The sequence below is a fragment of the Bos indicus x Bos taurus genome, chromosome 26 (assembly GCF_003369695.1).
Source record: "Bos indicus x Bos taurus breed Angus x Brahman F1 hybrid chromosome 26, Bos_hybrid_MaternalHap_v2.0, whole genome shotgun sequence".
Lineage (NCBI taxonomy): Eukaryota > Metazoa > Chordata > Mammalia > Artiodactyla > Bovidae > Bos > Bos indicus x Bos taurus.
In genome coordinates this window covers 1,275,825-1,290,370 of record NC_040101.1, presented here as the reverse complement: position 1 = coordinate 1,290,370, position 14,546 = coordinate 1,275,825, and positions in this window count along the sequence as shown.

The following is a 14,546-nucleotide window of genomic DNA, read 5'->3' as shown; positions in this document are numbered from 1 at the left end:
CAGGAGTGTGAGTTCTGCATCTTGAGCTGCATGTAGTACAGTGCTGGCGCCTAGGAAGTGCTTTAATACGCTGCGGCTTCTCAGGGAGTCACGAGGATACCTGCCCCAGAGCTATTAAGTTCCCTGAGAATGGCGTGGAAAATTTAGGTGAAAAAAACAGATGATGAGTCCTCATTTTGAACTTTAAGCAAGGGTTGGGAGCATATGGCTCCGTTACAGGAATGTCAGCATTTCATGAAGACATACTTGGCGTTGTGCATTGCAGCAGTGTAATATCTGGAAGAGCTTACGTGTGCAAAAGTCGTGACATGATCAAACGCACTGTGTCACGCCCGTGCCGTGGGTTAAGGGGCCGTGCCCGTCAGAAAGCAGCTTGTGGAACGCTGGGTGAGTTGGGTGAGACGCAGTGCACAGGCCAGTGACTCCGTGCAAACTGAGGGGGTGCAAACGTCGGGAAGGCGCTGGATGGCTGGTGTCTGGGACCCTGGGGCGAGGGCTCCCGTTTGCAGCACAGAGGGACTTGGCTTTTATTCTACACTCCTTTGTGTTACGTAATGTTCCACACTGCGGAGACGTGCTGTGTGACGATGCAGGTACGTAACGTTCCACGCTGCGGAGACGTGCTGTGTGACGATGCAGATACGTAACGTTCCACGCTGCGGAGACGTGGTGTGTGACGATGCAGGTACGTAACGTTCCACGCTGCGGAGACGTGCTGTGTGACGATGCAGGTACGTAACGTTCCACGCTGCGGAGACGTGCTGTGTGACGATGCAGGTACGTAACGTTCCACGCTGCGGAGACGTGCTGTGTGACGATGCAGGTACGTAACGTTCCACGCTGCGGAGACGTGCTGTGTGACGATGCAGGTACGTAACGTTCCACGCTGCGGAGACGTGCTGTGTGACGGTGCAGGGGCCACTTAAGAAGGGGGAGACTAGCTTACAACAGTGGAGAAGGGTCCTCTTCCTGCTGCCTGTGAACGTCTACTGTTGAGACTGCCACTTGTCACCCTAAACACTGTCAGGTTTTTGTTCTTGAGGGGTTTTTGGTTTTGTTTCTTGGAGTTTAGTTGATTTACAATACGGTGTTAGTTTCAGATGTACAGCAAAGTGATTCAGTTCTGTGCACTTTTTCCCAGATTATTTTCCGTTATAGGTTATTCTATAGACGCACGATACTGACTGTAGGCGTGCCATACAGTACATCCCGTTGCGTATCTGTTTTGTGTATAGTAGTTTGAATTCGTTAACCCTGTTTTTCCGAGTTTCGGTTCTGCCCCAGTTATCTATAACGACAAAATAGATGCCCATGAAAACATACCTATTGCCGAAGCTCTAGTGTTTGTAGCTAGGTGTAAAACAAGCAAAACGATAAGCCTGTTCACAGCGATTGTTGAAAGGAGGCCTTCGCAGCCTGTGTGCGTCAGTGTGTTTGTAAACGGACATGACTATTAACCGTGGGGGCTGTTTCTGGCTTTGTTGCGGCCATTTGCACTGACCTGTGAATCTGCACGTTTAAAGAAATGTCATAATTTCATTGTTTTTCTGATGCACCTTATATATAGGAGAAATATTTTAAATCTTGAGACCATCATCTGCCACCTCACATTTTAATAACTATAGTTTGCTTTTACCCGGCTTCTGTAATCAGATTAAATTCATATTGGAAATTTAAATTTTATTGGTTGTATTATTTTGTTAGTATTGAGTTTGTTTATTTTGATTTTAGAGCTCTCCTAAAAGCTACAGTGGGTATTTCTAATTTTAGACTCATACATATTTCCATAGCTTAATGAAAATAATTTTCCTCACTGCTGGCAGTCATGGAATTTCTCTTAAAAGATTCACGCCATTTTAATTAAGTGTGAGAATCACTGGCAGAGCCGATACCATTAATTATATAATATTGTGCACCCCCTGGGTATAAGTGACATAAGTTTTTTGTCCCTTTAGTCCAGTAAGACTATTTTGGTTTCATTTAAGCAAATTTGGTTATTTCACGTAATTTAATTTAAAAGGTGACACTTCTAACAAGAAGCTTTATTCTTTCCCAAGGCTTACTGAAGATTAAAAAAAAAAAAAAAAAAAGCCCAGCTGGCAGAATTCAGTGCATTCTTGTTGTTCTTCAGTGACTGAGTCATGTCTGATTCTTTGTGACCCCAGGAATTGCAGCACTCCAGGCTTCCCTGTCCCTCAGTATCTCCTCAAGTTTGCCCAGATTCACGTCTATTGAGTCAGTGATTCTATCCAACCATCTCATCTAAGTAAGAACTTATTTTTAGGAAGGATATCGTATATTAACAAATATATGTTTGTGCAGATCTTTAAGAGTTGGGCTTCACTTGTGGCTCAGCTAGTAAAGAATCTGCCTGCAATGCGGGAGACCTGGGTTGGGAAGATCCCCTGGAGAAGGGAAAGGCTACCCACTCCAGTATTCTGGCCTGGAGAAGTCCGTGGACTTCATAGTCCATGGGGTTGCAAAGAGTTGGACACGGCTGAGTGACTTTCACTTTCACTCAAGAATTACGATTTTGTGGCCCCTTTTCTGGGCCATTCTTCAAGTAGTTTCAACTTTGGGGTCTATTTTCCATTAGCAGGTCAGTTGTGTATCACAGCTGTTTACACTGTGTGTCTTTGAACGCTCCCTCCTCTGTAATGCGGAGGTAGGACACCCTCTTTGAGCCGGCCCCATCCGCAGGCGCGGGTCTCTTGTGCTCCGACCCTTCCATGGAGCAGCTAGAGAGGAGAGTCTCTGCAGCAGCTGACTAAGATGAAGAGTCTACTTGTGGTCAGAAAACATGCTCACACCAGCCCCTCAGGAGACCAGACCCAAGGCTTTGTCTGATCGATCGGTACTCAGCAAAGCTGAACCCCATAGAAAGTGGTTTCCCCTGAAGCCCAACCTGGGTGTCCTTCCCAATCAGAACTCTGTGTCGTAAACCCAGATCCACGTCCTCTGCCTGAAGCGCTTGCCTCTGAACACCCGAGGCCTTTCCAGCCTGGGCTTTGCTCTTTGTTCCTGTGGCTTTACCCTCCCGAGCGGATGTCCAGGTCTCTGTGCTGACCAAGTCAGAACCTCAGCGTCCCACTCGGTGACGATGTCATCCTGATCAATGGCAGGGACTCCCCAGACCTGGGACTTTCACTGGCACTCTCAGTGGTGTTGCTTGGTACAGAAGCTGACCAGTCTCCACATAGAGGAAAGCACGTCTGTTTCTGTCATGTAAGAACCAGGCTTGTTTTTAAAGGTGGTACCAGGCGTGGATTTTAAGTTGGGCAGCAGACTTCTAGAGCCAGTTCTTTCCTGTTTTTGTTTCTTCTCAAAATTAGTTTCCTAAATTTCTACTCTCTATCTTATATCAAGACAGCCCAGTTTAGAGAAACGCTGATGGGCCAGGGACCCATGAACCCGTTCGGACTCTGGGCTGCAGAGCCAGGAAGTGGCTGCTGGATAATTACAGGTTTCTCATGAAATTTTTCTTTATCCAAGGAGAAAATTTCATACGTGCTCATCTTTTTTTGATCCCTTTTGATGATTTTTTTATACTTATCGTAGCCTGGTTGACTGCTTCTGTCTTTTGACAGCTGACATCATCTCAACTGTTGAGTTTAATTGCTCTGGAGACCTCTTGCTACAGGAGACAAGGGCGGCAGAGTTGTTATTTTCCAGCAGGAACAAGAGGTCAGTAGGTGCAGTCCACTGGCCAGGGAGGAGGCTCAGCCCTTCTCGTATCACTCATGAGGAAGGGAGCACGGTAGCTTCTCAGTGTCTGAGTTCACTCGGATTCGGTCTGTCAGCGTTCACCATGTAGGGTCTTCTGTCAGAAGTTGTCTCGGGGTTGACGAGGAGCCCCAGCCAGGCCCCAGGGTCCCCATCTGCAGGGTGGGAGGAGGGTCCTGGCCCCGCCCCAGGTGGTCTCGGGTGGTGGTGAGGTGCTGGGTCTGTTTGCTCGAATCCCATAGCAAAAGAAAGCCCTTCCCCAGCAGTGGAGGTGCTGCCCGCCAACCCGCGGCCCACCAGCTGGTGCCGGGTGCCCTGCGAGCCCCAAGCCTCGGAACACGTGCCTTGGAAGAGCCGTGATGAGTGTTGCTCATGGGCATGGCTGTTAGGCCCCTCCCTTCAGGGAGCAGAGCAGAAGCCCCTCTGTCTCACTACACAGAGGAGAGTGGGTGCTGCTGCCAGCCCCCCAGCCCTCTGGCCCCTGGGGAGTGGCCTTGGCGGTGCTCCTGAGGGAGGGGCCCCTCGGGGCGGCCAGGCCTGGGGCTCCCCAACCAGGGCCTTGCTGTCTGCTGTCCAGCAGGTCCGTGTGCGGTTCCCTTTTCATCTCCACATCTGGTCTCTGCGTCGTGGTGAAGCTCTGGTGTCGGGGCTGGTGGGCCCTCACTCCTTTCCTGCAGCAGGAAATGCGCCTCTGTGACCACAGAGGGGTGCACAGTGGCATCTGTCAGGGCAAGCCCTGGGCCCCCAGCAGCTCGTTATTAACATATGCCTGTTGCAGCCCTCAGTTTTATTATGTCTGTGTAAATTAAGAATTTTTAATTGTATTTTTTCTGAGTTGGAGTGGTAAGAATTATTTTGCGAATATTATATATATTATCTTTCATATTTCTGAATCTTCACAGACCATTTGATAAATTTATAATTTTGCATTCTTATTTTGGAGGTAGATTTTCACACAGCTACGTAAAAAGAACTATATATGAAAAGAACTTTCTTTTCAACAGAAGTAGAAAATGGGTGGTGGTATTTGAATATTACTTTTAGGGGAAGGATTATTCAACAGATTACTAAACCATAGCTATCTTAAATTTAGAAGTTCACTTTTAACTCCTTAAAGTTTGCCATTTTGATAATGTCCTTATAGAAAATGAAGTTTTTCTTGTTTTGGGGGGTCGTCTTTAAACCTAAGAATACACTAGCTTCAAATGTGGACTAGATTACAGGAAAAAGCATCTGGCTATAAACTGTGTAAGCAAGTACTGTAGTTTTGAGAAGCTGTCTCATTAAGAGTTCAGTGAAGAAGTATTAAGTCAAGGTTGAGACAGATTTGTACAGTAGTGGGTCCCTAAAGTTGTTTAAATTTGATAAGCCCAACCAACGGCACCTTCACAAATCCTGGGCAACTTTTTTCCCCATCTTTTCCCTCATATTTTGGTTAATATAAAAAGCTTTCCTATTCCACTTGCCTGTAGGATGTCTCAGTGGTGGCTGTATGTTAATCCCCGTTGTGGACTTGCGTGTTACCGGCGTGGGTGAGGGTGTGGACTGACTCTTCATCCATCACCTCAGAGGCTGATGGTACTGCTCCCATCACAGCACCACAGCTCTCGGTCAGAAGCCACAGAAAGCTTCCCAAGGGGTCAGAATATGCCGTTCAGATTCAGGGAAGTGTGGAGGTTCTGGAGGCTGGAGCAGCGCTCTGCTTGGTTGGGGGCAATGCAGGACGTTCAGTCAGCAGGGAGCCACCAAAACTAGTCAGCGGCGGTGTTCCAGTTCTCTCCCACGTCAGCGGCAGGTGTTCCAGCTCTCTTCCACGTCTTTGACGGGTGTTCCAGCTCTCTTCCACGTCAGCGACGGTGTTCCAGCTCTCTTCCACGTCACTGACGGGTGTTCCAGCTCTCTCCCACGTCAGCGGCGGTGTTCCAGCTCTCTTCCACGTCACTGACGGGTGTTCCAGCTCTCTTCCACGTCAGCGACGGTGTTCCAGCTCTCTTCCACATCAGCGACGGTGTTCCAGCTCTCTCCCACGTCAGCGGCGGTGTTCCACCTCTCTTCCACGTCAGCGGCAGGTGTTCCAGCTCTCTACCACGTCAGCGGCAGGTGTTCCAGCTCTCTTCCACGTCTTTGACGGGTGTTCCAGCTCTCTTCCACGTCAGCGGCGGGTGTTCCAGCTCTCTCCCACATCAGCGACAGTGTTCCAGCTCTCTTCCATGTCAGCGGCGGGTGTTCCAGCTCTCTTCCACGTCAGCGGCAGGTGTTCCAGCTCTCTTCCACGTCTTTGACGGGTGTTCCAGCTCTCTTCCACGTCAGCGACGGTGTTCCAGCTCTCTTCCACGTCACTGACGGGTGTTCCAGCTCTCTCCCACGTCAGCGGCGGTGTTCCAGCTCTCTTCCACGTCACTGACGGGTGTTCCAGCTCTCTTCCACGTCAGCGACGGTGTTCCAGCTCTCTTCCACATCAGCGACGGTGTTCCAGCTCTCTCCCACGTCAGCGGCGGTGTTCCACCTCTCTTCCACGTCAGCGGCAGGTGTTCCAGCTCTCTACCACGTCAGCAGCAGGTGTTCCAGCTCTCTTCCACGTCTTTGACGGGTGTTCCAGCTCTCTTCCACGTCAGCGGCGGGTGTTCCAGCTCTCTCCCACATCAGCGACAGTGTTCCAGCTCTCTTCCATGTCAGCGGCGGGTGTTCCAGCTCTCTTCCACGTCAGCGGCAGGTGTTCCAGCTCTCTTCCACGTCTTTGACGGGTGTTCCAGCTCTCTTCCACGTCAGCGACGGTGTTCCAGCTCTCTTCCACGTCACTGACGGGTGTTCCAGCTCTCTCCCACGTCAGCGGCGGTGTTCCAGCTCTCTTCCACGTCACTGACAGGTGTTCCAGCTCTCTTCCACGTCAGCGACGGTGTTCCAGCTCTCTTCCACATCAGCGACGGTGTTCCAGCTCTCTCCCACGTCAGCGGCGGTGTTCCACCTCTCTTCCACGTCAGCGGCAGGTGTTCCAGCTCTCTACCACGTCAGCGGCAGGTGTTCCAGCTCTCTTCCACGTCTTTGACGGGTGTTCCAGCTCTCTTCCACGTCACTGACGGGTGTTCCAGCTCTCTCCCACGTCAGCGACAGTGTTCCAGCTCTCTTCCATGTCAGCGGCGGGTGTTCCAGCTCTCTTCCACGTCAGCGGCAGGTGTTCCAGCTCTCTTCCACGTCACTGACGGGTGTTCCAGCTCTCTTCCACGTCAGCGACAGTGTTCCAGCTCTCTTCCATGTCAGCGGCGGGTGTTCCAGCTCTCTTCCACGTCAGCGGCAGAGCCCTCCGCCCAAGGGCCCCGCTGTGTGTCTGGCTGAGCAGTCTGTGGATGTGGCTCCCACCTCTGTGCAGAACGGGTTTTCTCTGCGGGGATTTTTCTGCGGGGTTTTCTCTGCGGGGGCCCTGGAGACATTGAAACTAACTGGGGACCAGCGTGCCCCAAAACAAAGTGGACGCCACCGTCCGCCTCCTCTCGTCTCGCATTCCCCACACCCTCTGCTGCTCAGAGTCCCTTCCATCCCCCGTCTGTTCCCACCCTCCCCGCTCCAGGGCCCTCAGACGCTGACATGAGGCCTCAGGGTAGAGGACAAGGGCCAAGGGTTCGCAGTGACCTCAGGTTCCAGGAATTGAGGGTGGCGGCCGGGGCGGCTGCTCCTGGAGAGAGTGACCCAGGAAGGTCGGGCAGCTCTGTGATGGGCACTTTTCTTCCTAGAGTCATGTCTGAGGCCCAGGACCCACCAATTCCACGGATTTTCCTTTCAAATATTTGTTCATTCGAGAGCTAGAAGTATCTCTTGGTGTATTTGGCTTTTTCATGAAGCAGGTGAGGGCCGTGAAGAGGGAGAGCAGTGTAAGTAGCATGAACCGCTGAGCCTGCGGCCGTGGAGACAGGCTGGGCATGCCAGCGTCCTGGTGAGGAGCGCGGGGTCACAGGGAATGTGGGTGGTACTGATGCAGAATCATAAGGAGGTGTCTGTCTAGACATAAAGGCTGCTTATTCCGTTTATTGGTCACACATACTGACATGTTAAGAAGCGTAAGATTTTAAATCCTGGTTACCGAGTAAGAATTAAAATGCTGGTCTGCTTGATTTTTAGTTATGAAATACTTACTATTACATGGAGCTTCACTCATAGCTCAGTTGGTAAAGAATCTACCTGCAATTCAGGAGACCTGGGTTTGATTCCTGGGTCAGGAAGATCCACTGGAGAAGGGATAGGCTCCCCACTCCAGTATTCTTGGGCTTCCCTTGTGACTCAGCTGGTGAAAAATCCCCCTGCAATGCAGGAGACCTGGGTTCGATCCCTGGGTTGGAAATGTCCCCTGGAGAAGGAAAGGCTGCCCACTCCAGTGTTCTGGCTGGAGAATCCCGTAGACTGTCTAGTCCACAGGGTCCCAATCGGACACGACTGAGTGACTTTCACGTCACTACTGTTTCGTAGAAAATGTCGTTTTGGACATGCAGACGATTTCAGAGATTAGTATAAATATACTTGTGAACCCAGCACCCAGGCTGGTGTTCCTCTATGAAAGAAAAGGAGACGTTGGGCCTGTGGATGACACACGTGTCTCACCCCCACCCACCCACCCCCATTTCATTTTGCCCTGTTACTCCCAAACCTTACCTTATTATCTCTGTGCCTCCCAGAGGTGGTCATTAGCTTGTGTTTCTGTTTTTACTGCAGTGTGTAGAATTGTTCTGTGTGTGTGAAAATTTTGCATAAGAGACATCTCACCGCGGGTTTGTTCACGCAGCTCACTTCTCCTAGACATGATGCGGGATGTGCCTGTGTTGGTTCCGTGACCATAACTGCTCATTCATGACTCTACCGGGTAGCACTCCCTTCCTTGGTGGCGCGGGCATGAGCTGGAGGCTGTCAAAGGTGACGGGGAGTGTGCCCTGTGGCTCACCCTGGAGGAGTGAGCTCAGGGCTCTCCGCAGGGCCAGGCTGCAGCCCTTCCCCCTCCCGGGCCCTCGGTGGTTCTCAGAGTGCTCCCCCTCCCCAGCAGCACAGAGGCGAGCCAGGCCATTGTGTGCACAGGGGTTAGCACCCCAGACCCTGCCCTGGGCCAGATGCCCGGAAGTGGAAAAGGAGGCTACGGAGATGGCCTCATCATTTGTCTCTTCTGAGTGAAGTTCATTCTGAGTGTCGCCTGTTTGACGTTTTTTTGACCCAGACTTTTTATTAACTTTTAAAAATGCGTGTGGTCATTTGATATTCAAATGGGCAGTACTGAATGTTTTGCTATGCTGTGCTCTTTTCATTAAAATGGCTTGACGTTTCCTTGCAGAATAAAAGCCACCCTCATTCCAGGGGGGAATATAACGTTTACAGTACCTTTCAAACTCACAAACAGGAGTTTGGCTGTTTGAAAAGTCTAGAAATGGAAGAAAAAATTAATAAAATTAGGTGGTTACCTAACAAACGCTGCTTATTTTCTGCTCTCTACAAATGGTGAGAGCTGTTTTTTTTCCTTAAGTGGCTGTTTGATTTAGGATTTTATTTTTAATTTTCTATGTGTAGATTCATTTTTATTTTAACCTTCTTTGAAAGTTATTTCTGCTTTAAACGTTGGGGGGAGGGTAAATTATTAGGTAGCAGGGACAGGCTGAAAACTCAAATATGCCAAAGCACACTCCCAGCGGTGCGTCTCTCAGCTCTGCGCATCTCTGTGTCTTTACTTATTGTCGGAAACGAGATGCTTGTGTGTAATTGGAAATACTGATGTTTAATACTCCTCCCAGCTTTCTGCCGTAATACTCAGCTAGCACTGGTGCATAACATACAGTTTTTCTTTTAATATAGATAATTAAAACTTTCTTTTCAGATAAAACTATCAACTTATGGAAAATAAGTGAAGGGGATAAAGGAGCAGAAGACTGTAACTTAAAAGACGAAGATGGACGACTGTGAGATCCATTTGGAATCAGGGTGCTGCGGGTGTGTGCTACAGTTTCTTTAAACTAGCCAGTACTTGTCATGAATTAATCAGTAGTAATGCTTAGGTCAGCTGTGGAGCGAATACTGCGAACTTTCCGGAAATACTGTGAGATCTGCCTTCTCCTTGAATGTTGTCACAGTCACCTTACGTGTGCTTGTTAAAGTGAGTCCTCTTATTCTCACAAAGACGAAAGTCACATAAAGCTACTGAAGAAAAGACGGACTCAATTCCACAACAGATCTTTCTGAGTGCATCTGCTGTCTTTCCCTGTGAAGTTCCATGTAGCTCGTTGGTGGAGCTGAGCGCAGTTCCCTGGGGGAGCTGACCTGCGGACAGGCAGGCGGGCCTCTGCCGGGCTTCCTCCGAGCCAGCTAGGGTGTAGGCTGACGTCCCAGAACTCTTTGCCCCTAATCCATCGGCATCATTGCTAATTCTTTTTTCTTAAAAACTCTTCAGTCCCTCTTTGGTGTACCTAGGGATAGTGAGAATGGCCGTATCCGTTCTAATATCTCAATTTTTTCATCACATTTTGACATCCATGAAATTGAGTAAAACTTAAAATCTGGTATCTTGCTGTCAGCCTAGTGAGGACCCCATGGATGGTGTCTGCAATAAAATGAAGTGTGTGAAGGAGGTTCCACAAGCTTGAGTCCTGCTCTAGTGAGACCCGGGGTGCTGCCTCGGGCCAGGCAGCCCACCCACCCCAAAGACCAGTACCGACACGGCCTGGCCTCCCCAAAGCGCCTGCCTGGGCCACCTGAGCACTGTGGGCCGCTTGGTCGGTTGGTCAGTTCACGCTTTGTTGGGAGTGACCTGCCTGGTGAAGGCCCGGTGCAGGAGCGCACTGTGGATTAGTGGCCGAGGAGCCAGAGGAGGGCGGGGTGTGGCAGACAGCCCCACGCCTGCAGCGGCCTGGCCCGGGGCCTGCTTCCCTCCCGCTCTGCCGGCCGTGTGTGCGTGCACTGCAGGGCGGCCGCACAGGGCAGAGGCGCAGCTCGCCATTAGGAGGATGGAGGCTCACGGGTAGGTGCTCCCGGGGAGCAGGGTGAAGGGGTACCTTGTCGGTCAGTGGCGTCACCCTGCTTCCGGGAGGTGAGGCAGAGAGGGCTATGCGGTTTGCTAAAATCTGAACCCTAATTTGAACCAGGATGTTTGGATCCAAGCAGTGTTTTTGCAGGCGTGTTCTTGCATGGCTCCGTCTCACCTTCATTCTACTGCTGTGTCTCGGAGGCTGTTCTGAATGTGGTTTGCTGCATAGAGACCCGCGGTGGGAGCTCACTGTGACTCCAGGGTTTGTCTCTAAAATAGGAGCTTCCCTCTACCTCGGGGAAGCTCGCTCCCTTGGTAGCGGGAATCACCTCAGCTCCTGCCTCCAGGGCTGACTCAGAGGAATCTTAAATAGTGTGCACATCAAAGGTAAATAACATTTCCCGTTCTTCTGTGTTTCTTCTTCCAAATTTGCTAATAGATGACAAGGACGGAAAATACTCGCTTTTGATTAGAATGACGTTTAATTACCCAATCCAGAAGTGACTTCTCATGTAAGAATGGCATTTTAGAAGACAAGTTGTTTACGGAATAGTCAAAAACTAGGTTATTGGTTTCTCTAGAAAGTGAGGGAGCCCTGTGATGCCCTGCGTTTTGGAGCGGCGCCTGCTTGGCCAGGCCGCGACTGCAGCACCTCGTGCGTCACGTCGGTCACTTCCGTCCTTCTGCTTGCTGTGGTTGGTTACGCTCTCTGTGAAGCAGCGCACGCAGCGCTGGCTTCTGTGTCCCACCGGCACCTGGACGCAGCGTCCCTGCGGCCAGGCGGGTTCCGAGGCCTGGGTTTGCTCAGTGACCTTGGTGTCAGTCAGTGGGTCTTTTCCAGCCTTTCTCTTCCTCTGTAAGTGGAGGCGCTGGCATGTGCCTCCTGGGGTGACGATGGAAAGTAAGAGAATGGCTGCTGGCTCCTAGCTCCGCGCCTGGTTCAGAGCAGCGAGCCCCGCACTCAGCCATGGTTTCTCCCACCCTCCCGACACCCTTCTGTGCCAGGAGTGTCCTTCGCAGCTGCGGGCTCCATGGTGCACGTGGCCTGGACGTCACGCCTGCTCCTGGAGCCACAGGTCACTTGCAATGACCCCTGTGGACACGCCTTCGTGTGCTTGGTCGGATTCGGTGCCCAGGCCTGGAACTGGACATGGGCTCTGCACCCCAACTCCCAGCAGGTGCTCCCCGCAGACGGTGAGTGTTTTCAGCAGAACATCAGAGCTCTTGAGAAAGTGACTTCTCAGTTCTGTGCAACCAGACTGGCCTTCGTTTCTTTGATTATTGGTGAGTGAGGATGTCGTCTGTTAATTGATGTCCATTTCTGTGACATGTTCAGTGTTCTTTATCACTTTCTCTCAGTAATCTGTGAGGACTGTCATTCATGAAGGGCCTGTTTATGGTGTCACATCTATCGTGGTTGTCGTGGAGATTCAGATGCCCGTCTTGTGGCCGAACTCATAAAGCCTGGGAACCGGCACATGCTTCCTGGGGTCTGTTGGTACTCTTGTGCCTTGAATCCACTCACTGAGTGAGCTGGTGCCCTGTGGCTCCTCGCCTCCCGCTTGACTTTCAGCCAGTGCCCAGCCATGCCCCTTGGCAAGCTCTCTCCTGAGCTGGGTACCATTCTCTCACTTGGGGGGTGGTTCCTCCCCCAGCCGGGAGGCGTCCTCGAAGGCCTGTGCTGACCAGTTCTCCAGAACCCGTTGGGCGCTCGGCGCCGTGTGCCCCGTGCGCTTCCCTGACTCTGGGCTGGCCTGGCCCCCAGCCTGCTCGGCACCTGGTGACGCCTGGGGCCGAGTGCTGGGCAGCATCGTGCTCCATGCTTCGGGGCCCTGCGCGTGCTGACGGCTGCAGGCGCTGCTGCGGGGCCACCGGGTGTGTCAGCCTCCTCGTCGTCCGCTCCTGCTCGCCTTGCCGGGCCCACAGCCGGGTTCCAGTCCTCCCCGTGTTCTCAGTCAAGCAGTGTTTGTGTTCGGCAGCCTGCCATGTGACGTTGCTCTGATACCTTCAAACACACTCTTGACATCAGATACTTCGACCCTGTCGGGATCCTTTGGAGTCTGGCAATACTCCTGGGTCTGCGCCGTTTCGTGGCTGTTCACGTGGGACTCGAGTGCAGTGGGCACTTGCCTGCTTTTCTTCCTGATCTTTTAATGTGTGTTATGCTGCTTTGAAAGTCTTTCATAGGAGGCTGGCAGTCACAATGAGGTGAAGGCAGCCCCCTCTCCCCGGGCGTTGCTGGATCTGATTTGTACATTAACGTACATCTTCTTACCTAGCAGATTACACTGCCTGTAATCACCTTCTTCAAACACCTAAGCTCTTAAACCTGCCTGCGAGCCCTGCCTTAACCATGCACTTCCAGACATCGTGGACAGAAGCCAGCCAACAGGGAGGAGCTGACGGAGGTGGTCACAGTGGCAGAGCCCGACCCCTTCCAGTGCCGCAAGCCCATCTACAGCGGAGGCTGACCCCCTCCAGGGCCGCGTGCTCATCCACAGCGGACGCCGACCCCCTCCAGGGCAGTGTGCTCGTCCACAGTGGAGGCCGACCCTCTCCAGGGCCGCGTGCTTGTCCACAGTGGAGGCCGACCCCCTCCAGGGCCGCGTGCTCGTCCACAGTGGAGGCCGACCCCCTCCAGGGCAGTGTGCTCGTCCACAGCGGAGCCTGACCCCCGCCAGGGCCGCGTGCTCATCCACAGCGGACGCCGACCCCCTCCAGGGCCGCGTGCTCGTCCACAGTGGAGGCCGACCCCCTCCAGGGCCACGTGCTCGTCCACAGTGGAGGCCGACCCCCTCCAGGGCCGCGTGCTCGTCCACAGTGGAGCCTGACCCCCGCCAGGGCCGCGTGCCTGTCTACAGCAGCAGCACAGGGCTGTCCGCCCCTGAGACACGCAGTCCTTCGCCCCGCGCTGCTGGCACACCAAGGGTTAGTGCTGGCGAGCTCAGGCACCTCCCGTCCAGAGTCCCCCTTGTCCAGGCGCTTACCACCTCCAGAGACCTCGTGGTGCCTCCTGTCGCCCGCGTGCCTGCCTGCGCAGAGGCCCTGCTTCCTGGGTGCCCACTGTGGGGCCTGCAGGTCACCCCGGCCAGCCCCTCTGTGCACAGGGACCTCTGCTGAGGCCGGAGGCCATCTTCCCACCCAGGATGGGGTCGGTCCCTGCAGAGCTTTGCTGGCCTGGAAGCCAGTTCCCCCAGGAAAGTCCAGGCTTTAGCCCACTGAGCCTTGAGGTCCTTGGGGAGGGGAGCTTTGGGTTTGTTATTTTTACTCATAAGGAACAGGCCCTACTTTGTAGAAAACCAAGAAGTCTGTGTGTCATGACAGTGTGTGCCCTGGGAACTCTGCCAGCATGCCCCTGGGCACTGAGTGCTGACGGCATCCTGGCCCAGCGTGCCCCTGGGCACGGAGCGCTGACGGCATCCCAGCCCAGCGTGCCGTGGATTGTCCTGTTCTGGACACTGTCCTGCAGTGAATCAGTGTATTGGTCAGTGTGTCCAGAGCATCTCCCACTGTAAAGTGGGGGAGCTCCGGCAGAGCCTGAACATTTGGCCTGTGTTTTCAAGACAACACTCTTGAGTAAACAGGCTTAGATTCCAAGAGTGGTTTTATCTGTCAGCCAGGTTACTTCTGTGAGTAAACGCTCAGTACTGCCGCCAGGCTGCTTAGGATCAACTTCAGATGCAGAGTCAATAAACATACAGGTTCTTTGTAATCCATGTACATTTTTTAAAAAGCAGCAGCTGAAAATGAAAGGAAGCACAGACCTCCTCACCCACAGGTCCCGGAGCCAGGATGGGCTCTGGGTCTGGTGCACGGGCGGGCGGCGGGTAAGACA